Raw genomic sequence first — 26,099 nt, forward strand, 5'->3', positions numbered from 1 at the left:
TATGAAATTTCCTTCCCCTGATTTCCTAGAACATTTGCTTATTGTCAGGATAATTCATCTGACATTTACTAAATCTGGCCTTGTAGAGTTAATTACCTTTTCCTATTCCTAGATTACCTACATTGCAAGCCTAGAAGGTTATCTATCTCTTTTTCATTGCATCCACCACGATACTGGGCACACAGGTGGGCTCAAGACACAAGGTTTTGGAATTTTTAGGGCAGAAAACATAATTCAGAAATCACAGCGTCATGGGATCTGTAAAAATGACCAAAAAACTTGGTTAGCTATCTGAGTAGGCAGGCTTCTTTCCCAGAGCAATAATTGTCACACTTTGGCGTGCATCAGAATCACCTGGAGGGCTTCAGTTTCTCATTCTACGGGTCTGGAGTGGGGACTGAGAATTTGCCTGGTACTGTGTATTACATGCATTATCTCATTTAATTCACGCACAGCCTTATGAAATGCCTACCACTTTAATTATAAATGACTCGCTGGAGCGCAGAGGCCACGTGACTGGTGGGGGTGCTTGGCAGCACTGGCCACTTCCATCGTCTTGGGGGTGGGGGTGGCGGGGCGCGCGCGTGTGTGTGTGTGTGTGTGGTGATTAGTATGCCTTTTATTTCTTTCAGGGTCTGGAGATAGAAGAGAAATTCCCTGAGAAAAAGAAAAGTAGAAAGGTATTTACTCTGATCTTCTGGCCCCATCTGGTGGTTTTAAGTCTGACTGAAAAAAAAAAAAAAAAAAAAAAGCGCTGATTCGTGATCTCCCCCTGCTGGTGAGAATGGTGGGGTCAATCCGGCCGCCTCTCGTACCAGTTGTTCTGAAGTGCATTTCTGTGGAAGCATTTCCGTCATTCTGAGGCAGTTGGGCTGAGGCAGTGGTCGCCTCTCTCTCTCTGTTCCTCATCTACATTTTGATTGGTTTATTTTTGTATTGTTTTCTTTCAGTTTCCGATTGGTGGAGAACATTCTGCTAATAGCTTTTGTTCCAGTCCATTTGTGGCTTGTTAAAGGTACAACATGTATTGTCAGTCGTGACGAGAGGTTTTTGCCTTATATATTGATTATATATTATAAATATAGAAATATATCCTGTGTCAGGCTGGAGATGTGGGAGGAAAACTGGCTGAGGGAACTAGCCTTTAATTAGTTTATTTCCTCCCTGTCAAACCAACAAACTTTTCTGGAACATCTGACAAAATAACCTTTAAAAAGTACTTCAGGCTGACCGTGGTGGCTCGCGCCTGTAATCCCAGCACTTTGGGAGGCCGGGGCGGGCAGATCACCTGAGTTCAGGAATTCGAGACCAGCTTGACCACCATGGCGAAACCCCGTCTCTACTAAAAAGACAAAAATTAGCCGGGCGTGGTAGCGCGCGCCTGTAGTCCCAGCTACTCGGGAGGCTGAGGCGGAAGAATCGCTTGAAACTGGGAGGCGGAGTTGCAGTGAGCCAAGATGGTGCCACTGCACTCCATCCTGGGTGACAGAGCAAGACTCTGTCTCAAAAGAAAAAAAAAAACTTAAATATACAATTACTTGGTGACAAAATGTTTATCCTGCCCTGCAGATAGTATATCAGTGAATGAATGTATTAAACATTACAGCTGGGTGCAGTGGCTGCGGCAGGAGGATGGCTTGAACTGGGAGGCAAAGGTTGCAGTGAGCCAAGATGGCGCCACTGCACTCCAGCCTGGGCGACAGAGTAAGACTCTTGTCTCAAAAGAAAAAAAATTAAATAGCCAGGCGCAGTGGCTCATGCCTGTAATCCCAGCACTTTGGGAGGCTGAGGCGGGCGGATCACGAGGTCAAGAGATCGAGACCATCCTGGCCAACATGGTGAAACCCCGTCTCTATTAACAATACAAAAATTAGCTGGGCATGGTGGCATGCGTCTGTAGCTACTTGGGAGGCTAAGGCAGGAGAATCACTTGAGTCCAGGAGGCAGAGGTTGTAGTGAGACGAGATCGTGCCACTGCACTCCAGCTTGAACGACAGAGTGAGACTCTTGTCTCAAAAGAAAAAAAAATTAAATAGCTGGGCACGGTAGCTCACGCCTGTAGTGCCAGCACTTTGGGAGGCTGAGGCAGGCGGATCACGAGATCAAAAGATCGAGACCATCCTGGCCAACAAGGTGAAACCCCGTCTCTACTAAAAATGCAAAAACTAGCGGGACATGGTGGCATGCGTCTATAGCTACTTGGGAGGCTGAGGCAGGAGAATCACTTGAGCCCGGGAGACAGAGGTTGCAGTGAGCCGGGATGGCGCCACTGCACTCCAGCCTGGCGACAGAGCGAGATTCCATCTCAAAATAAATAAATAAATAAATAAAATATACTATTACTTGGTAACAGCTGGGCGCTACGGCTCACTCCTGTAATACCAGCACCTTCGGAGGCTGAGGCGGGAAGAAAGCTTGAGGGCAGGACTTTGAGACCAGCCTGGGCAACATAGCAAAACTTCCGTCTCTACCAAAAAATAAATGAAATAAAATAAAATTAGCAGTGTGTTGTGGTGCCCGCCTGTAGTCCCAGTTACTCGGGAGGCTGAGGTGGGAGGATCACTTGAGCCTGGGAGTGGGAGGTTGCAGTGAGCCGAGATCATGCCACTGCACTCCAGCCAGGACGACAGAGCAAGACTGTCTCAAAAGAAAAAAATAATAAAAATGAAATATAGTATTACTTTATGACAGCTGGGCACGGTGGCTCACTCTTGTAATTCCAGCACTTTGAGAGGCTGAGGTGGGAGTATTGCTTGAAGGCAAGAGTCTGAGTTTGAGACCAGCCTGGGCAACAGAGCAAAACCTCCATTTCTACCAAAAGAAAAAAAAAATTAGCTGGGTGTGGTGGCGCGTGCCTGTAGTCCCAGTTACTCCGGACGCTGAGGTGGGAGGATCGCTTGAGCATGGGAGGTTGATGCTGTAATGAGGAGTGATCTCGCCAACTGCACTCCAGCCTCCTGTGCCTCTTGCTCTCAAGTCAGGATGATGAATCGGGGTAATGACTTCATGTGGTCACTAGGAGGTCGCAGCTGTTGGAAAACGTATTCCCATGCAGTAGGAGAACACCCCGTAAAAAAGCCGTCTTGAGAAGGCGTTCCTCCAATTAAAAGGGAAATTGGTGATTTCTCTTGACAGAATCACTCCCCATCCTAAAAACTGCATTTTTGTGAATGTCATATTTATTGATACATTTCCTTAATATTTCCATTATGAAGATATGTATAGGTTCAAGGAAGGCAGTAACTGTCTCTGTGTACAACCTAGCAGTGGCTCATGTGCTTAGACACTCAGTAACTCTTGGTGATGTTGAGATGATTATGACAATAGTGATGGTGTTGATTATAAGAGTGGACTCAATCATATGTGTCTTCTGAAATTCTCAACAGTTTTACATTCACCTAGTGAATTTATAATTCACATATCACATTCTGCCTTGTGGTGTATTTGTTTCATTATGAGCTTTATCTTTCCAAAAACAGGACTTCTTGAAGAGAATGACTGTGTTTTGCCCATTTTCACTTACCCTGCTAAGGGTAGCACAGGTTCATATATATTAGCAAATGCCTAATGATATTTACATAATTGAAAATAAGTGGTAATGGTTCTTCAAGAATTGCTAGCCCCAGGACCACATAGAAGTGCTTGGTCAAGGCCAAAAACATTGGGTCATCCTGATCCAAACTGCCTGGATTATTGTAATAACTGGCTAACTGATTCCACTGAATCTATCCTTGCCACTCTTCAATGTAACAGTTTTTAGAAACTGATATACTTTATTAGCTACTCTGTTATTTTTTATAATAGCTTTGTTGAAATATGATTCATATACCATGTAACTCGCTCATTTAAAGTGTACAACTCAATTTTTTTTAGTATATTGTGTCACAGAGTTGTACAACCATTACCATAATCAATTTAGAGCTTTTTTAATCACCCCCAGAAGAAACCCTATACCCTTTGTCTATCACACTCCAGCCACCCCTCCACCCCTATATCTCCCAGCTTTAGGCAACCACTAATCTACTTTCTGTCTCTATAGGTTTGCCTATTCCAGACATTCAGTATAAATGGAATAATACAATATGTGGTCTTTGGTGACTGGCTTCGTAGCAAAACTTTTTCCAGCAATGAGCTGTAGCAACATGTGTGAAATGTCTGTGAGGGAAGCTCATTGGAGGATCAGTGGCAAGGGTTTTTATTGGGGGCTGGTGATACAGGCACCTCCTGCCTAGCACATACCGAAATTTCAGATTTCTAGGAGGAAATCTGGTGTTCACCATAAACCATAAGGCAAAGTGAGCTCATATTATCAATTAGTGTTGTGGGAACCCTCCCCAAATCCAAGTTTCCAGATACTAGCCAAGGGCCAACCTTTGTAAGCAGGATTTTCAAATGACAATATTCTTAGGTCTGATATGTTAACCCTGAACCACACAGATTTTGATATGGATTGTGTTGATTCTGTAGATCAATCTGGGCAGTATTGCCATCTTAATATTAAGTAAGCTGATCAATGAACACGGAACATCTTTCCATTTATTTAGGTCTTTCTCTTAATGATGTTTTGTAGTTCTCAGTGTACAAGACAATATCGATGTTGGATTACATGGGTTGATTTTTCAAACTAGCCTTGCATCCCTGGGAGATATCCCACTTGGTCATGGTATATGTTAAATAATACTTTTAATATGTTGCTCAAATTTGTTTGCTAATATCTTGCTAAGAATTTTGTTTCTATATTCACGAGGGATATTGTTCTGTAGTTTTCCTATTTTGTATTATCTTTGGATGGTTTTGGCATCACAGTAAAAGTGTTCTCATATAATGTGTTGGGAAGTGCTCCCTTTTCTATTTTCTGGAAGTGACAGATGTAGAATTGGTGTTGTTCTTTAAATATTTTGTTTAATTCTCCAGTGAAATCATCTGGGCCCGGAGATTACTCTTTTGGGGAATTTTAAAATTAATAATTGAATTTATTTAAAACTGGGACTATTCAAATGATATATTTCCTATTGGGTGTGTTGTGGCAGTTTGTGCTTTCCAAGGAATTCATCCATTTCTTTAAGTTGTCAACTTTATGTGTGTAGAGTCGTTCATTGTATTCCCCTATCCTTTTTATGTCAGTAGGGTCTGTAGTGGAATCCCTTGTTTTATTTCTTTTAAAAAACCTTTCGTTGAGGTATCATTGATATATTAATACAAAGAGCTGCATATATTTAACGTGTACAGTTTGACAAGCTTCTTCATATGTAAACACCCATGATTCCATTACCATAATCAAGGTAGTAGTCACATCCAACACCTCCCAAAGTTTCCTTGTGTCCCCTTGTTGTTGGGTGTATTTTTGTTAAGAACACTTAACATGATATCGACCCTCTTAACAAATTTTGTAGTGCCCAATACTGGATTGTTTTTTGTTTGTTTGTTTGTTTGTTTGAGATGGTATCTCACTCTGTCACCCAGACTGGGGTGCAGTGGCGCGATCTCAGCTCACTGCAACCTCTGCCTCCTGGGTTCAAGAGATTCTCCTGCCTCAGCCTCCTGAGTAGCTGGGATTATAGGTACCCGCCACTACGCCTGGCTAATTTTTGTATTTTTAGTAGCGATGGGGTTTCACCATGTTGGCCAGGCTGGTCTTAAACTCCTGACCTCAAGTGATCCACCCGCCTTGGTCTCCCAAAGTGTCGGGATTACAGGCATGAGCCACTGCGCCTAGCCCAATACTATATTGTTAACTATAGGCACTGGGTTGTACAGCAGATCTCTAAAATTTATTCATCTATGTCATTTCTGATATTGCTAATTTGTGTCTTCTTTTTCTTTGTCAATCTTGCTAGAGGTTTGTTAGGCTTTTGATCTTTTCAGAGAACCAGACTTTATTTCATTGATTTTTACTCTTGGTTTTTCTGTTTTTAATTTCATTGATTTCTGCTTTTATCATTATTATTCCCTACCTTATGCTTGCATTGGATTTACTTTTCTCTTCTTTTTCTAGTATTGAGGTGGGTGCTTAGAATATTGACATTTGCCAAACAGAAATTTAAAAATTTTTAGCTACTAAAAAATTTCTCATCCTGTTTTGAAAGTTTTTCTTCCTTTTGCAAGATTATGGAAATATTCTTTTGTAGCTTGTCTGGTATTTTCATGGTATCATTTTTACATTCAAATCTTGGATCCATCTGTAATCTATTTTCATGTAAAAGTAAGGTAGATAATAACAGACCTTCTCTATTAGGCTTTAATACAGAGGCATAGGGAGGAGAAGAAAGGAGAATTTATGAGAATGTTGTATACCTGGGAGGAGGGGAATATTGACAAATTGTGGAGTCAAAGGGCTGTCTTCTCTTTTCTCAGTATCTTCTCAGGATGGTACCCAAAGAAAAGTTTAAGTCAACTGGAGGTATGCCAGCTAAGGGAAAAATATGTTTAAAAAATTTTGGAAAAATCACAACTTTTACTCAATAATTTTTTTTGTTGTTGTTGATGTGAAAAGCTAGAAAAAAATAGAACGAAATTGCTTGCTTTGTGATTTTTGTATTGCTGTGGTTTTGGTGGATAGACCTTTTCCTCTCATGACTAAAAACTTAGGGTGACTTGTGTTAATGCTATGTGTCCTTTATGTGCATCCCAATGGGTTACTTGTCTACAATGATGACCTTTACGAGAATATATTCATTTACTTAGCGAACAGATTTTTTTCAGTTATCTATCAAGGAGGCAGATATGGGGTACTGGTCATGTTTGTTCTCTGGAATCAGACTGCTTGTGTTTAAATTCTGGCTGTAATGTTTAAAACATTCATTCACTGATATACTATCTGCAGGGAATGATAAAGATTTTGTTTTGTTAGCTGTGACCAGAGCTTTTTGCCTTACATATTGATTATATATTATAAATATAGAAATATAACGAGTCACGCTGGAGATGTGGGTGGAAAACTGGCTGAGGGAACTTAGCCTTTAATCAGATTTTTTTTCCTCCCTGTCAAACCAACAAACTTGTCTGGAACATCTGACAAAATAACCTTTTAAAAAGTACTTGAGGCCTGCTGCAGTGGCTCACACCTGTAATTCCAGCACTTTGGGAGGCCAAGGCAGGTGGATTGCTTTGAGCTCAGGAATTCAAGACCAGCCTGGCCAATATGGCAATACCCTGTCTCTACTAAAAATACAAAAATTAGCCGGGCATGGTGGCGGTCACCTGTAATCCCAGCTACTCTGGAGGCTGAAGCAGGAGAATCGCTTGAAACCCAGAGGCAAAATCTACAGTGAGCCTAGATCACGCCACTGCACTCCAGCCTGGCTGACAGAGCAAGACTCTGTCTCAAAAGAAAAAAACAAAACAAAACAAAACACAAAAACCTTCACTATAGTATTATTTCGTGAAAAAATCTTTATCCTGCCCTGCACATAGTATATCAGTGAATGCATGTTTTAAACATTACAGCCGGGTGCGGTGGCTCACACTTGTAATCCCAGCACTTTGGGAGGCTGAGGCAGGAGGATTGCTTGAGGACAGGAGTTTGAGTTTGAGACCAGCCTGGGTAACATAGCAAAACCTCGGTCTCTACCAAACAAACAAACAAACAAAATATTAGCCTGGTGTTGTGGCACGCGCCTGTAGTACCGGTTACTCAGGAGCCTGAGGTGGGAGGATCGCTTGAGCCCAGGAGGTTGATGCTGCAATGAGGAGTGATCTCAACAACTGCACTCCAGGCTCCTGTGCGTCTTGCTCTCAAGTCAGGATGATGAATCGGGGTAATGACTTCATGTGGCCACTAGGAGATCGCAGCTGTTGGAAAACGTGTTCCCATGCAGTAAGAGAACACCCCATATAAAAGCCGTCTTGAGAAGGCATTCATCCAATTAAAAGGGAAATTGGTGATTTCTCTTTGACAGAATCATTCCCCATCCTAAAAACTGCATTTTTGTGTATGTTGTATTTATTGATACATTTCCTTAATATTTCCATCATGAAGATGTGTATGGGTTCAAGGAAGGCAGTAACTGTGTGTACAACCTAGCAGTGGCTCATGTGTTTACACACTCAGTAACTTCTGGTGATGTTGAGATGATTATGACAATAGTGATGGTGTTGATAATAAGAGTGAACCCAATCATATGTGTCTTCTGAAATTCTCAACAGTTTTACATTCACCTAGTGAATTTATAATTCACACATCACATTCTGCCTTGTGGTGTATTTGTTTCATTATGAGCTTTATCTCTCCAAAAACAGGACTTCTTGAAGAGAATGACTGCGTTTTGCCCATTTTCACTTACCCTGCTAAGGATAGCACAGGTTCATATATACTAGTAAATCCTTAATGATATTTACATAATTGAAAATAAGTGGTAATGGTTCTTGAAGAATTGCTAGCCTGAGACCATAAAAAGGTGCTTGGTCAAGGCCAAGGACGTTGAATCCTGCTGATCCAAACTACCTGGATTATTGTAGTAACTGACTAACTGGTTTCATTGAATCTATCCTTGCCACTCTTCAATGTAACAGTTTTTAGGAATTGATATACTTTATTAGCTACTATGTTATTTTTTATAACAGCTTTGTTGAAATATAATTTATATACCATGTAACTTGTCATTTAAAGTGTACAACTCAATTTTTTTTAGTATCCTGTGTCACAGAGTTGGACAACCATCACCATGATCAATTTAGAGCTTTTTAAATCATCCCCAGAAGAAACCTTATACCCTTTATCTATCACACCCCAGCCACCCCTCCACCCCTATACATCCCAGCTTTAGGCAACCACTAATCTACTTTCTGTCTCTATATATTTGCCTATTCTGGATATTCAATATAAATTGAATCATACAATATGTGGTCTTTTGTGACTGGCTTCTCAACATAACATTTTCCAGCAACAAGCTGTGACAACATGTGTGAAATGTTGTCTGTGAGGGCAGCTCATTGGAGAATTAGTGGCAAGGGTTTTTATTGAGGACTGGTCATGCAGGCACCTTCTGCCTAACACATACCAAAATTTCAGATTTCTAGGAGGAAATCTTGTGTTCACCATAAGCCATAAGGCAAAGTGAGTTCATCTTATCAATTGGTGTTGTGGTAATCCTCTCCAAATCCAACTTCCCAGATGCTAGCCAAAGGCCAACCTTTGTAAGCAGGATTTTCAAATGACAATATTCTTAGGGCTGATATATTATCTCTGTTCCACACAGATTTTGATAGGGATTGTCTTGATTCTGTAGATCAATCTGGGCATTATTGCTATCTTAACAATATTAAGTAAGCTGATCAATGAACACGGGACATCTTTCCATTTATTTAGGTCTTTCTCTTAATGATGTTTTGTAGTTCTCAGTGTATAAGACAATGTCTATGTTGGATTACATGGATTGATTTTTCAAACTAGCCTTGCATCCCTGGGATAAATCCCACTTGGTCATGGTATATATTAAATAATACTTTTAATATGTTGCTCAAATTTGTTTGCTAATATCTTGTTAAGAATTTTGTTTCTATATTCATGAGGGATATTGGCCATGGAGTTTTCTTATTTTGTATTATCTTTGGATGGTTTTGGCATCACTGTAAAAGTGTTCTCATATAAGAAGTTGAGAATTGTTCCCTTTTCTATTTTATGATAGAGACATATGTAGAATTGGTATTAATTGTTCTTTAAATATTTTGTTTAATTATCCAGTGAAATCATCTGGGCCTGGAGATTTTTCTTTTGGGAAATTTAAAAATTAATAATTGAATTTATTTAAAACTGGGACTATTCAAATGATGTATTTCCTATTGGGTGTGTTATGGCAGTGTGCTTTCGAAGGAATTCATCCATTTCTTTTAAGTTGTCAAATTTATGTGTGTAGTGTTGTTTAAAGTATTCCTTTATCCTTTTTATGTCAGTAGGGTCTGTAGCAGAATCCCCTGTTTTATTTCTTTTAAAAAAACTTTTATTGAGGTATAATTGATATATTAATACAAAGAACTGCATATATTTAATGTGTATAATTTGACGAGCTTGTTCATATATAAACACTCATTATTCCATTACCATAATCAAGGTAGTAGACACATCCAACACCAGCCAAAGTTTCCTTGTGTTCCTTTGTTGTTGTTATTGGGTATTTTCTTGGCAAGAACACTTAACATGATATCTACCCTCTTAACAAATTTTGAAGTACCCAATGCTGTTAACTATAGGCACTCTGTTGTACAGCAGATCTGTAAAATTTATTAATCTATGTCATTTCTGATATTGCTAATTTGTGTCTTCTTTTTCTTTGTCAATCTTGGTAGAGGTTTGCCAGGTTTTTAATCTTTTCAAAGAACCAGACTTCATTTCATTGATTTTTACTATTGGTTTTTCTGTTTTTAATTTCACTGATTTCTGCTTTTATCATTATTTTTTCCTAAGTTATGCTTGCATTGGATTTATTTTTCTCTTCTTTTTCTAGTATTGAGGTGGGTGCTTAGAGTATTGACTTTTAAGCTTTTCCTCTTTTCTAATATTAAATAGTGTTATAAATTTCCCTTTCAGTTTTAGCTGTGGCCCATATATATATATATATATATATATATATATATATATATATATATTTTAGCTGTGACCCACGTATATATGTATATATGGTATCATCTATTCTATATATATCATCTGTCTCTCTCCCTATATATGTACAATATATATTTTATTAAATAGTATATAATATTGTATTTTATGTATAATAAAATATATAATGAAATATAATATATAATACAATATATTTATGTATATAATATGTACACTTATTATATATAAATTTAAAAATGAATATATCTATTTTAAATAGAGACAGAAAGTCCCTACGTTGCTCAGGGTGGTCTTGAACTCCTGGCCTCAGGTGATTGTCCCCATGTTTGCCTCTCAAATTGCTGGTATTACAGGTGTGAGCCACCACACCTGGCCCACAAATTTTGATGTGTTGTATTTTCGTTTTCATTCAGTTCAGTGTTTTTTTTTTTTATTTTGATTAAACCTTCATCTTTGATCCATGAGGTATGTCGTTTCGTTTCCAAGTGTTTGGAGATTGTTCTGTTATTATTTATTTATTTATTTTGAGATGCAGTCTTGCTCTGTCGCCGGGGCTGGAGTGAAGTGGCACGATCTCGGCTCACTGCAAGCTCCGCCTCCCGGGTTCATGCCATTCTCTTGCCTCAGCCTCCCGAGTAGCTGGGACTACAGGCGCCTGCCACCACGCCCGGCTAATTTTTTGTATTTTTAGTAGAGACAGCGTTACACTGTGTTAGCCAGGATGGTCTGGATTTCCTGACCTCGTGATCCACCCGCCTCGGCCTCCCAAAGTGCTAGGATTACAGGCATGAGCCACCACGCCCGGCCCTGTTGTTCTGTTATTCTTGTCACTGATTTCTAGTTTGATCCCATTGTGGTCAGAGAACATACTGTGTTATGAGTTCAATTCTTATTTTATTTGCTGAGATTTGTTTTACAATTGAGGGTATCATCTATTTTGGTGAAAGTTCCATGGGCACTTGAAATGAATGTGTATTTTTTTTTTTTGTGGGGGGGACGTGTTCTATAAATGTCAATTAGATTCTGTTTGTTGCTGTTGTTGTTGAATTCCTCTATACCCTTGCTGATTTTTTATCTAGCTGATTTTTAAAAATCAATTATTGAGAGAGGGATGTTGAAGTCTCCAACTGTAAATGTGGATTTGTCTATTTCTCCTTTCAATTCTGTCAGTCTTTGCTTCGTGTATTTTGCAGATCTGTTGGTTGGTACATACACGTTTGAGATTTCTGTATCTTCTTGGTCGATTGACTCTTTTATTATTATGTAATGTTTCTCTCTGACCCTGTTAATTTACTTTGCTCTGATATTACTTTAACTGATATTAATATAGCCACTTTTGTTTGTTTAAAATTAATGTATGCATGATATATCTTTTTCCACTTTTTAATTTCCACCTGCTTATATCATTGTATTTGAAGGGGGTTTTCTTGTTGACAGCATGTCATTGGGGTGTGCTTCTTTTTTTTTTTTTTTTTTTTTGAGACAGAGTCTCCCTCTGTCACCCAGGCTGGAGTGCAATGGTGCGGTCTCGGCTCACTGCAACCTCCACCTCCCGGGTTCAAGTGATTCTCCTGCCTCAGCCTCCTGAGTAGCCGGGAATACAGGTGCGCACCACCACGCCTGGCTAATTTTTGTATTTTTAGTAGAAACGGGGTTTCACCATGTTGATGTTGGTCAGGCTGGTTTCGAATTCCTGACCTCGTGATCCATCCACCTCAGCCTCCTAAAGTGCTGGAATTACAGGTGTGAGCCACCACGCCAGGCCTTGTGTGTGTGTGTGTGTGTGTGTGTGTGTGTGTGTGTCAGAGTCTCACTCTGTTGCCCAGGCTGGAGTGCAGTGGCGCAATCTCAGCTCAGTGCAACCTCTGCCTCCCAGGTTCAAGCAATTCTTGTGCCTCGGCCTCCCAAGTAGCTGGGACTACAGGGTCGGGCCACCACACCCAGCTAATTTTTTGTATTTTTAGTAGAGACAGGGTTTCACCATGTTAGCCAGGATGGTCTTGATCTCCTGACCTCCTGATCCGCTCGCCTCGGCCTCCTAAAATGCTGGGATTACAGGCATGAGCCACTGTGTCCGGCCTGGGGTGTGCTTTTTAAAATTCACTTTGCCAATATCTGTCTTTTAATTGTTTTACTTAATTTATTTACATTTAATATGATTATTGATCTGTCATATCTTAAGTTTGCCATTTTTATTTTTTGTTTTCTGGTTATTCCTTCTAGTTTTCATTTTTATATTTTCTTTTTCTTTCTGCCTTCCAGTCAGTTACATGAACATTCACTATAATTCCATTTGGATGCATCTATAGTGGTTTTGAGTGTCTCTCTTCACATGGCTTTCACAGTGGTTGCTCTGGGTATTACTGTGTGTGTGTGTGTGTGTGTGTGTGTGTGTGTGTATTTTCAGATTCTTCTGGAGTTATCATTTCGCAGTTTGAGAGAGGTATAGAAACGTTTCCTTCCTTTACATCTCTTTATCCTCCTTTGTTTTTTGATATTACTGTTTTTAACATTTCCTGTACCTACATTGAGAACCACATCAGACCATGTTCTAATTTTTGCCATAACTGTCAAACATATTTGAGAAAACTCAGGATCAGAAGGAAAGTCTGTTGAATTGACCCATACTTTGCTCTTTCTATTGTTCTTTCTTCCTGATGTTTTAAGATTCCTTCTTTTGTACCCTTTTTTTTAATTTGTAAATTTTCTATTCTATTGGGGTAGATTTACTGGCAACAAATTCTCTTAATTTTCCTTCATCTGAGAATGTCTTGAGTTTCCCTTCACTCTTGTTTTTTTTTTTTTTTTTTTTTTTTTTGAGACGGAGTCTTGCTCTGTGGCCCAGGCTGGAGGGCAGTGGCACAATCTTGGCTCACTGCAACCTCCGCCTCCCAGTTCGCGCCATTCTCCTGCCTTAGCCTCCTGAGTAGCTGGGACTACAGGCGTCCACCACCACGTCCGGCTAATTTTTTGTATTTTTAGTAGAGACGGGGTTTCACCGTGTTAGCCAGGATGGTCTCCATCTCCTGACCTCGTGATCCGCCCGCCTTGGCCTCCCAAAGTGCTGGGATTACAGGCATGAGCCACCGCACCCGGCCATTTTTCCCTTCACTGTTGAAGGATATTTTCCCTGGATATTGAATTCTGAGTTTAGAGCTGTTTTCTTTTAGTTTTTGGAAAATATTGTGTCATCTTCTTCTGGGCTGCACAGTTTCTAATGAGAAATCTACTGTTATTCAGAAATTTTTACTTCTATTAGAAATATTTCATTACCCTCTTGCTGCCTTCAAAGTTTTTTTCTGTGTTGTTAAGTTTCAGAAGTTTTATGATGTGTTTATTATGTTATTTACTTTGGGTTTATCCTGTTTACGATTTGCTTAGCATCTTCAGTCTAGATTTATATCTCTCCCAGATTTGAGAAATTTTCGGTCTTATTTCTGAAACTAAGCATTTTTGTAGTAAAGATTAATAGAAGTAGAATCTCTGGGTAAAAGGGTTCAAACATTTGAAATCCAACAGATATTTTCAAATAACCCTCCCAAAGTTTATGGCAGTTTTTATTTGCATCGACAGTGAATACAAATGACTGTTTACCCACTCCCCCATCAACAGAAGTTATTATCAATATATTAAACCTTTGTCAGTGTCCTAAACAAAAATAATCTATTGTTGTTTTAATCTGCATTTATTTTTAGTGAAATTGAACATATTTTCATGGTTAGTGGTCATTTGTATTTCTTTTCTAATTGTTCATTTTCTTGCCAATTTTTTGATGGGAAGTTCATCTATTTTATTGATCATAGAGTTCTCGTACATTTTTTCTTATACTTTAAGTTCTAGGATACATGTGCAGATGGTGCAGGCTTGTTACATAGGTATACATGTGCCATGGTGGTTTGCTGCATCCATCAACCCATCATCTACATTAGGTATTTCTCCTAATGCTATTCCTCCCCTAGGCCCCCACCCCCTGACTGGCCTGGGTGTGTGATGTTCCCCTCACTGTGTCCATGTGTTCTCATTTTTCAACTCCCAGTTATGAGTGAGAACATGTGGTGTTTGGTTTGCTGTTCCTGTGTTAGTTTGCCTAGAATGATGGTTTCCAGCTTCATCCATGTCCCTGCAAAGGACATGAACTCATCCTTTTTTATGGCTGTATATGTGCCACATTTTCTTTATCCAGTATATCACTGATGGGCATTTGGGTTGGTTCCAAGTCTTTGCTATTGTGAATAGTGCTGCAATAAACATACGTGTGCATGTGTCTTTATAGTAGAGTGATTTATAATCCTTTGGGCATATACCCAGTGATGGGATTGCTGAATCAAATGGTATTTCTCATTCTAGGTCCTTGAGGAATTGCCACACTGTCTTCCACAATGGTTGAACTAATTTACACTCCCAAGTGTAAAAGTGTTCCTCTTTCACCACATCCTCTGCAGCATCTGTTTCCTGACTTTTTAATGATCGCCATTCTAACTGGCATGAGATGGTATCTCATTGCGGTTTTGATTTGTATTTCTCTGGTGACCAGTGATGATGAGCTTTTTTTCATATGTTGGCCATATAAATGTCTTCTTTTGAGAAGTGTCTGTTCATATCCTTTGCTCATTTTTTGATGGGGTTGTTTGTTTTTTTCTTGTAAATTTGTTTAAATTCTTTGTAGATTCTGGATATTAGCCCTTTGTCAGATGGATAGATTGCAAAAATTTTCTCCCATTCTGTAGGTTGCCTTTTCACTCTTATGGTAGTTTATTTTGCTGTGCAGAAGCTCTTTAGTTTAATTAGATCCAATTTGTCCATTTTGGCTTTTGTTGCCATTGCTTTTGGTGTTTTAGTCATGAAGTCTTTGCCCATGCCTATGTCCTGGATCGTATTGCCTAGGTTTTCTTCGGGGGTTTTTATGGTTTTAGGTCTTATGTTTAAGTCTTTAATCCATCTTGAGTTAATTTTTGTATAAGGCATAAGGAAGGGGTCCAGTTTCAGTTTTCTGCATATGGCTAGCCAGCTTTCCCAACACCATTTATTAAATGGGGAATCCGTTCCCCATTGCTTGTTTTTGTCAAGTTTGTCAAAGATCAGATGGTTGTAGATGTGTGGCATTATTTCTGAGGCCTCTGTTCTGTTTTATTGGTCTATATATCTGTTTTGGTACCAGTACCATGTTGTTTTGGTTACTGTAGCCTTGTAGTATAGTTTGAAGTCAGGTAGCATGATGCCTCCAGCTTTGTTCTTTTTGCTTAGGATTGTCTTGGCTATCCGGGCTCTTTTTTGTTTTCATATGAAATTTAAAGTAGTTTTTTCTAATTCTGTGAAGAAAGTCAATGGTAACTTGATGAGGATAGCATTGAATCTATAAATTACTTTGGGCAGTGTGGCCATTTTTATGATATTGATTCTTCCTATCCATGAGCATGGAATGTTTTTCCGTTTGTTTGTGTCCTCTCTTTTTTCCTTAAGCAGTGGTTTGTAGTTCTCCTTGAAGAGGTCCTTCAAATCCCTTGTAAGTTGTATTCCTAGGGATTTTATTCTCTTTGTAGCAATTGTGAATGGGAGCTCACTCATGATTTGGCTCTCTGTCTCTTATTGGTGTATAGGAATGCTTGTGATTTTTGCACATTGATTTTGTATCCTGAGACTTTGCTGAAGTTGCTTATCAGCTTAAGGAGATTTTGGGCTGAGACGATGGGGTTTTCTAAAGATACAGTCATGTCATCTGCAAACAGAGACAATTTGATTTCCTCTCTTCCTATTTGAATACACTTTATTTCTTTCTCTTGCCTGATTGCCCTGGCCAGAACTTCCAATACTATGCTGAATAGGAGTGGTGAGAGAGGGCATCCTTGTCTTGTGCCGGTTTTCAAAGGGAATGTTTCCAGCTTTTGCCCATTCAGTATGATATTGGCTGTGGGTTTGTCATAAATAGCTCTTATTATTTTGAGATACATTCCATCAGTACTTAGTTTATTGAGAGTTTTTAGCATGAAGATGTGTTGAATTTTATCGAAGACCTTTTCTGCATCTATTGAGATAATCATGTGATTTTTGTCATTGGTTCTGTTTATGTGATGGATTACGTTTATTGATTTGCGTATGTTGACGTGAACCATCCTTGCATCCCAGGGATGAAGCCAACTTGATCATGGTGGATAAGCTTTTTGATGTGCTGCTGCATTTGGTTTGCCAGTATTTTATTGAGGATTTTTGCATCAATGTTCGTCAGGGATATTGGCCTGAAATTTTCTTCTCTTGTTCTGTCTCTGCCAGGTTTTGTTATCAGGATGATGCTGAACTCATAAAATGAGTTATGGAGGAGTACCTCTTTTTCTATTGTTTGGAATAGTTTCAGAAGGAATGGTACCAGCTCCTGTTTGCACCTCTGGTAGAATGCGGTTGTGAATCTGTCTGGTCCTGGGCTTTTTTTGGTTGGTAGTCTATTAGTTACTGCCTCAATTTCAGGACTTGTTGTTGGTCTATTCAGGGATTCGATTTCTTCCTTGTTTAGTCTTGGGAGGGTGTACGTGTCCAGGAATGTATCCCTTTCTTCTAGATTTTCTAGTTTATTTGCATAGAGGTGTTTATAGTATTCTCTGATGGTAGTTTGTACTTCTGTGGGATCAGTGGTGATATCCCCTTTATTGTTTTTTATTGTGTCTGTTTGGTTCTTCTCTCTTTTCTTCTTTATTAGTCTGGCTAACAGTTTATCTATTTTGTTAATCTTTTCAAAAAACCAGCTCCTGTATTCTTCGATTTTTTGAAGGGTTTTTCATGTGTCTGTCTCCTTCAGTTCTGCTCTGATCTTAGTTATTTCTTGTCTTCTGCTAGCTTTTGAATTTGTTTGCTCTCGCTTCTCTAGTTCTTTTCATTGTGATGTTAGGGTGTTGATTTTAGATCTTTCCTGCTTTCTCCTGTGGGCATTTAGTGCTATAAATTTCCCTCTAAACACTGCTTTAGCTGTGTCCCAGAGATTCTGGTATGTTGTGTCTTTGTTCTCATTGGTTTCAAAGAACTTACTTATTTCTGCCTTAATTTTGTTATTTACCCAGTAGTCATTCAGGAGCAGGGTGTTCAGTTTCCATGTACTTGTGTGGTTTTGAGTGAGTTTCTTAATCTTGAGTACTAATTTGATTGCACTGTGGTCTGACAGACTGTTATGATTTCCGTTCTTTTGCATTTGCTGAGGAGTGTTTTACTTCCAATTATGTGGTCAATTTTAGAATAAGCGCAATGTGGTGCTGAGAAGAATGTATATTCTGTTGATTTGGGGTAGAGAGTTCTGTAGATGTCTATTAGGTCCACTTGGTCCAGAGCTGAGTTCAAGTCCTGAATATCCTTGTTAATTTTCTCTCTCGTTGATTTGCCTAATATTGACAGTGGGGTGTTAAAGTCTCCCACTATTATTGTGTGGGAGTCTAAGTCTCTGTAGGTTTCTAAGAACTTGCTTTATGAATCTGGGTGCTCCTGTATTAGATGCTTATATATTTAGGATACTTAGCTCTGGTTGTTGCACTGATCCCTTTACCATTATGTAATGCCCTTCTTTGTTTTTTTTTTTGATCTTTGTTGGTTTAAAGTCTGTTTTAGAGACTAGGTTTGCAACCCCTGCTTTTTTTGCTTTTAATTTGCTTGGTAGATATTCCTCCATCCCTTTATTTTGAGCCTATGTGTGTCTCTGCACGTGTGATGGGTTTCCTGAATACAGCACACCGATGGGTCTTGACTCTTTATCCACTTTGCCAATCTGTGTCTTTTAATTGGGGCATTTAGCCCGTTTACATTTAAGGTTAATATTGTTATGTGTGAATTTGATCCTGTCATTATGATCCTAGCTGGTTATTTTGCCTGCTAGTTGATGTGGTTTCTTCATAGTGTTGATGTTCTTTACAATTTGGTATATTTTTGCAGTGGCTGGTACTGGTTTTTTCTTTCCATATTTAGTGCTTCCTTCAGGAGCTCTTGTAAGGCAGGCCTGGTGGTGACAAAAATCTCTCAGCATTTGCTTGTCTGTAAAGGATTTTATTTCTCCTTTGCTTATGAAGCTTAGTTTGGCTGGATATGAAATTCTGGGTTGAAAATTATTTTCTTCAAGAATGTTGAATATTGGCCCTCACTCTCTTCTGGCCTATAGGGTTTCTGCAGAGAGATCCGCTGTTAGTCTGATGGGCTTCTCTTTGTGGGTAACCCGACCTTTCTCTGGCTGCCCTTAACATTTTTTCCTTCATTTCAACCTTGGCAAATCTGATGATTATGTGTCTTGGGGTTGCTCTTCTCAAGGAGTATCTTTGTGGTGTTCCTTGTATTTCCTGCATTTTAATGTTGGCCTGTCTTGCTAGGTTGGGGAAGTTCTCTTGAATAATATCCTGAAGAGTGTTTTCCATCTTGGTTCCATTCTCCCTGTCACTTTCAGGTACACGAATCAAACGTAGGTTTCATCTTTTCACATAGTCCCATATTTCTTGGAGGCTTTGTTCGTTCCTTTTCTTTCTTTTTTTCTAATCTTGTCTTCACACTTTATTTCATTAAGTTGATCTTCAATCTCTGATATCCTTTATTCCGCTTGATTGATTTGGCTACTGATACTTGTGCATGCTTCACGAAGTTCTCATGCTGTGTTTTTCAGCTCCATCAGGTCATTTATGTTCTTCTCTAAACTGGTTATTCTAGTTAGCAGTTCCTGTAACTTTTTATCAAGGTTCTTAGCTTCCTTGCATTGGGTTAGAACATGCTCCTTTAGCTCGGAGGAGTTTGTTATTACCCACCTTCTGAAGCCTACTTCTGTCAAATCATCAAACTCATTCTCTGTCCAGTTTGTTCCCTTGCTGGCGAGGAGCTGTGATCCTTTGGAGGAGAAGAGGCATTCTGGTTTTTGGAATTTTCAGCCTTTTTGCACTGGTTTTTCCTCATCTTCGTGGATTTATCTACCTTTGGTTTTTGATGTTGGTGACCTTCGGATGGGGTTTCTGTGTGGACATCCTTTTTGTTGATGTTGACACTATTCCTTTCTGTTTGTTAGTTTTCCTTCTAACAGTCAGGCCCTTCTGCTGCAGGTCTGCTGGAGTTTGCTGGAGTTCCACTCCAGACCCTGTTTGCTTGGATATCACCAGCAGAGGCGGCAGAAAAGCAAAGATTGCTGCCTGTTTCTTCCTCTGAAAGCTTCGTCCCAGAGGGGCACAGACCAGATGCCAGCCAGAGCTCTCCTGTATGAGGTGTCTGTCAACCCCTGCTGGGAGGTGTCTCCCAGTCAGGGGGGAAGGGGGTCAGGGACCCATTTGAGGAGGCAGTTTGTCCCTTAGCAGAGCTCGAGCACTGTGCTGGGAGATCTTCTGCTCACTTCAGAGCCAGCAGGCAGGAACGTTTAAGTCTGCTGAAGCTGTGCCCACAGCTGCCATTTCCCTCAGGTGCTCTGTCCCAGGGAGATGGGAGTTTTATCTATAAGCCCATGACTGGGGCTGCTGCCTTTCTTTCAGAGATGCCCTGTCCAGAGAGGAGGAATCTAGAGAGCTTGTTCTACATTTTGGAAAGTATTCTTTTGTCATTGGTATTGTCTTTTTTTTCATTTGCCAGTTTGTTGTTAGGTTTTTTTTAACCTTGCTTTGCTGTTTGTTGTGCCAAATATAAATTTTAAAATTTTTAGCTACTAACAATTTATCATCTTGTTTTGAAAGTTTTTTTTCCTTCTGCAAAATTATAAAAATATTCTTTTATAGTTTGTCTGGTATTTTCATGGTTCCATTTTAAATTCAAATCTTGGATCCATCTGTAATATACTTTCATGTAAAAGTAAGGTAGATTATAATAGATCTTTTCTATTACACTTTAATACAGAGGTATAGGGAGGAGAAAGGAGAGTTTATGAGAATGTTGTATACCTGGGACGAGTGAAATATTGACAAATTGTGGAGTCAAAGGGCTGTCTTCTCTTTTCTCATTGTCCTCTCTGGATGGTACCCAAAGAAAAGTTTAAGTCAACTGGAGGTATGCCAGCTAAGGGAAAAATACGTTTAAAAATTTTTGGAAAAATCACAACTTTTACTCAATAAGTTTTTGTTGTTGTTGATGTGAAAAGCTAGGAAAAAATAGGAGAAATGAAACTGCTTCTTTTGTGATTTTTGTGTTGCTGTTGTTTTGGTGGATAGACCTTTTCCTCTCATGACTAAAGACTTACGGTGACTTGTGTTAATGCTACAATTCCTTTATGTGCATCCCAGTGGGATACTTGTCTACAATGATGACCTTTACAAGAAGATGCTCATTTACTTAGTGAACAAATATTTTTCAGTTATCTATCAAGGAGGCAGATATGGAGTGGTGGTTATGTTTGTCCTCTGGAATCAGACTACTTGTGTTTAAATTCCAGTCTGATCACTTATTAGCTGTGTGATCTTGGGAAAGTTACTAAACTTTTCCACGTCTCAGGATCCTCATCTGCAAATGGGGATATTAATACCTTACAGGATTTTTGTGAATGTTAGAACAGTTTCAAACATATAGTAAATAATTTATAAACATGAGCTTTTGTTAATGGTTATCACTGGAGATACAGCACAACATGTATGGTCCTACGTTTTATGAACCTTGCATTCTTGAGAAATTAAAAATTACAAATTGCAGTATTACTCCTTAAAAAGTTAAGCGGCTGAGTATAATGGAGTGGGAGAAGAATCCTCCTTTAAATAACATGGGCAGGGAAGGCCTCTCTGAAGAGGGGACATTTAAGCTGAGACTTGATCCTTGAGAAAAAACTTGCAATTTTAAAAATAGAGGGAAGAATGTTCCAGGCTGCAGGAACATCTTGTACAAAAATACCAGGTAGAGAGAGTTTGGTAAATTCAAATATTTGAAAGAAGACTATTATGGTTGGAGAGCAGGGAATGCGAAATGCAGTTTATGAAGTGAGGTTGATGACGTAGGCAGGACCTTGTAGTCCAGGGTAGGTAGTTAGGATTTTTATTTTAAATTCTGTGGGAAATTACTGAAGAAGGGAGGGACACGATACCATTTTTCCTTCTTAAAAAGATTGCTCTTGTTGTCGTGTTGTATTTGTATCAGAGAAAGGTAAATTTTGGAAACGGGAAAAAAGCTTTGAGGCTCTTGACAGTGAGCCAAATAAGAGCCTAGGTGGCAGCGGAGATGGAGAGACATTGACGAATACAGATATATTTTGAGGTCAAATAAACAAAGGTGATGGAAAAAAGTTAGAATCATAGACGATACCCAGCTTTCTGGCTTCAATAACAGGTTTGATGTGGTATCAATTTCTGAAAGGGGGGATACTGAGAAAACGATCAGGTTTGGGGAGGGGCTTGACAATTCAAAGTTCTATTGGGAACATGCTGAATTTGAGGTGTCTATTAGACATCAAAGTGGAGATGTGGAGTAGTAATTTGGATTCATGAACCTGGAGTTTAGGGCCAGCATTTAGATGATATTTAAAGTCATATATCTGGATGAGATAACCTAGGCAGATTAAAAAGACAAGAGGACCTGGGATCATATATATAGAATGTATATATAAATATATAGAGAATATATAGAAAAATATGTATATAGAATATATATACAAACATATATAGAATATATAAATATATATAGAATATATCTGAATATATATAGAATATATCTGAATATATATATAGAATATATGTGAATATATATAGAATATATAAATATATATAGAATATACATATAAATATATATAGAATATATATATAAATATATATATAGAATGTATATATAAATATATATATAGAATGTATATATAAATATATATAGAATATATATATAAATATATGTATAGAATGTACATATAAATATGTATATAGAATATATCTATAAATATATATGTAGAATATAAATATATATAGTATATATAGAATATATATGGAATATATATAGAGAATATATATATAAATATATGTGGAGAATATATATATAAATATATATGGAGAATATATATATAAATATATATAGAGAATATATATAAAAATATACATAGAGAATATATATAAATATATAGAGAGAATATAGATATAAATATGTACATATTATATATAAATATATAGAGAGAATATATATAAATGTATAGAGAATATATATATAAATATATGTATAGAATACATATATAAATATAGAATATATAAATATATATGAAGAATATATATAAATATAAATGTAGAATATATATAAATATACATAGAATACATATAAATATATATATAGAATATATCTATAAATATATATATAGAATATATCTATAAATATATATATAGAATATATCTATAAATATATATATAGAATATATCTATAAATATATATATAGAATATATCTATAAATATATATATAGAATATATCTATAAATATATATATAGAATATATCTATAAATATATATATAGAATATATCTATAAATATATATATAGAATATATCTATAAATATATATATAGAATATATCTATAAATATATATATAGAATATACATATGAATATGTACATAGAATATACATATGAATATGTACATAGAATATACATATGAATATGTACATAGAATATACATATGAATATGTACATAGAATATACATATGAATATGTACATAGAATATACATATGAATATGTACATAGAATATACATATGAATATGTACATAGAATATATATAGAGAGAGTATATATACTATATATATAGAATATATATGGAATATATATAGAATATATATAGTATATATATAAATATATGTAGAATATATATAAAGATATATAGAATATATATAACGATATAGAATATATATAAATATATAGAATAAATATAATATATATACAAATATATAGAATATATATACAAATATATAGAATATATAAATAGAATATATATACAAATATATAGAATATATATAAATGTATAGAAAATATATAGAGAATATATGTAGAATATATATAGAATATATGTATAAATTATATATAGAATATATATAAATATACACAGAATATATATAAATAAATATACAGAATATATATAAATATATACACAATATATATAAATACATATACAGAATATATATAAATATATCTATGGAATATATATAAATATACATACAGAATATATATAAATATACAGACAGAATATATATAAATATACACACAGAATATACGTATAAATATATACATATATATAAATATACACAGAGAATATATATATAAATATATACAGAGAATATATATAAATATATATAGAGAGAATATATATAAATATATATAGAGAGAATATATATAAATATATATAGAGAATATATATAAATACATATAGAGAGAATATATATATATATAGATATATATATAAATATATGGAGAGATAACATATATCAATATATATACAGAGAATATATATATAAATATATGGAGAGAATACATAAAAAAAGAGAGAATATATATAAATATATATATAGAGAATATATAGAAATATGTAGAGAAAATATATATATAAATATATATAGAGAGAATATATATAAATATATAGAGAGAATATATATAAATATATATAGAGAATATATATAAATATATGGAGAGAATATATATATAAATATAGAGAATATATATAAATATATAGAGAGAATATATATGAATATAAAGAGAGAATAAATAAAAATATATAGAGAATATGTAAATATATATAGAGAATATATAAATATACATGGAGAATATATATAAATATATATGGAGAATATATGTATAGAGAGAATATATATAAATATATAGAGAGAATATATAAATATATATAGAGAATATATATATAAATATATAGAGAGAATATATGTAAATATATAGAGAGAATATATATAGAGAGAATATATGTATAAATATATGGAGAGAATATATATATAAATATATAGAGAATATATATCAATATATAGAGAATATATAAATAATATATAAATATATACATAATATATACATAGAAGACATATATAAATATATACATAGAATACCTATATAAATACATATACATAGAATACATATATCAATACATATACATAGAGTACATATATAAATACATACATAGAATATAAATACATACATAGAATATATATAAATACATATATAGAATATATATGAATACATATATAGAGAATATATATGAATACATATATGGAGAATATATATACATACATATATAGAAGATATATATACATAATATATAGAGGATATATCTACATAAATATATATAGAGGATATATCTATATAGAATATATATAGAGGATACAGCTATATAGAATATATATAGAGGATATATCTATATAGAATATGTATGGAGGATATATCTACATAGAATATGTATAGAGGTTATATCTATATAGAATATATATAGAGGATATATATAGAATACAGATAATATATATAGAATATGTATATAGAATATAGATAATATATATAGAATATATATAGAATATATATAGAATATATACATAGAAGAGATATAGAATATATACAGAATATATAAATATATATCGAATATATAAATATATATAGAATATATATAGAATATATATAGGGGATATATATAGAATATATATAGGGAATATATATAGAATATATACAGGGAATATATATAGAATATATACAGGGAATATATATAGAATATATACAGGGAATATATATAGAATATATATAGGGAATATATATGGAATACATATAGGGAATATATAGGGAATATATATAGGGAATATATAGGGAATATATATAGGGAATATATAGGGAATATATATAGGGAATATATAGGGAATATATAGGGAATATATAGGGAATATATATAGGGAATATATAGGGAATATATATAGGGAATATATAGGGAATATATAGGGAATATATATAGGGAATATATATGGAATATATATAGGGAATATATATGGAATATATATAGGGAATATATATGGAATATATATAGGGAATATATATAGAATATATGTGGAATACATACATGGAATACATATATGGAATACATACATGGAATACATATATGGAATACATACATGGAATACATACATGGAATACATACATGGAATGTATACATGGAATGTATATATGGAATGTATATATGGAATATACATGGAATATATATGGAATATATATAGAATATATATAAATATATATTTATATATTTATATATTTATATATATTTATATATATTTATACATATAGAATATATATTTATATATATTCTACATATATAAATATATATTCTATATGTATAAATACATGTAGAATATATATATAAATATATATAGAATATATATTTATATATATTCTACATATATAAATATATATTCTATATGTATAAATATATGTAGAATCTATATATAAATATATATAGAATCTATATATAAATATATGTGGAATATATATATAAATATATATATGGAATACATATAAATATATTTATATGGCATATACATATGTAAATATAGAATATATATAAATATGTACATAGAATATATATAAATATATACATGGAATATATGAATATATACATAGAATATCTATAAATATATATG

The 26,099-nt window shown here is 35.4% G+C and overlaps 1 protein-coding gene across 4 annotated transcripts in view; it reads left to right on the forward strand.

The window, feature by feature from the left end:
* Positions 1–518: 518 nt before the first annotated feature.
* The window catches only part of CCNB3 (cyclin B3), a 105,369-nt gene continuing 79,788 nt past the window's right edge, over positions 519–26,099 (forward strand). The window contains exons 1-2 of one of the 4 annotated variants that reach the window (XM_063803868.1): positions 519–680; positions 951–1,015. The gene's annotated coding sequence lies outside the window, so the exon portion shown is untranslated. Of the gene's footprint in view, positions 681–838; positions 1,016–26,099 lie in introns of those variants that run through there. The other 3 variants (XM_063803867.1, XM_016944208.2, XM_016944207.2) reach the window with 3 other exon arrangements.

The sequence above is a fragment of the Pan troglodytes genome, chromosome X (assembly GCF_028858775.2).
Source record: "Pan troglodytes isolate AG18354 chromosome X, NHGRI_mPanTro3-v2.0_pri, whole genome shotgun sequence".
Lineage (NCBI taxonomy): Eukaryota > Metazoa > Chordata > Mammalia > Primates > Hominidae > Pan > Pan troglodytes.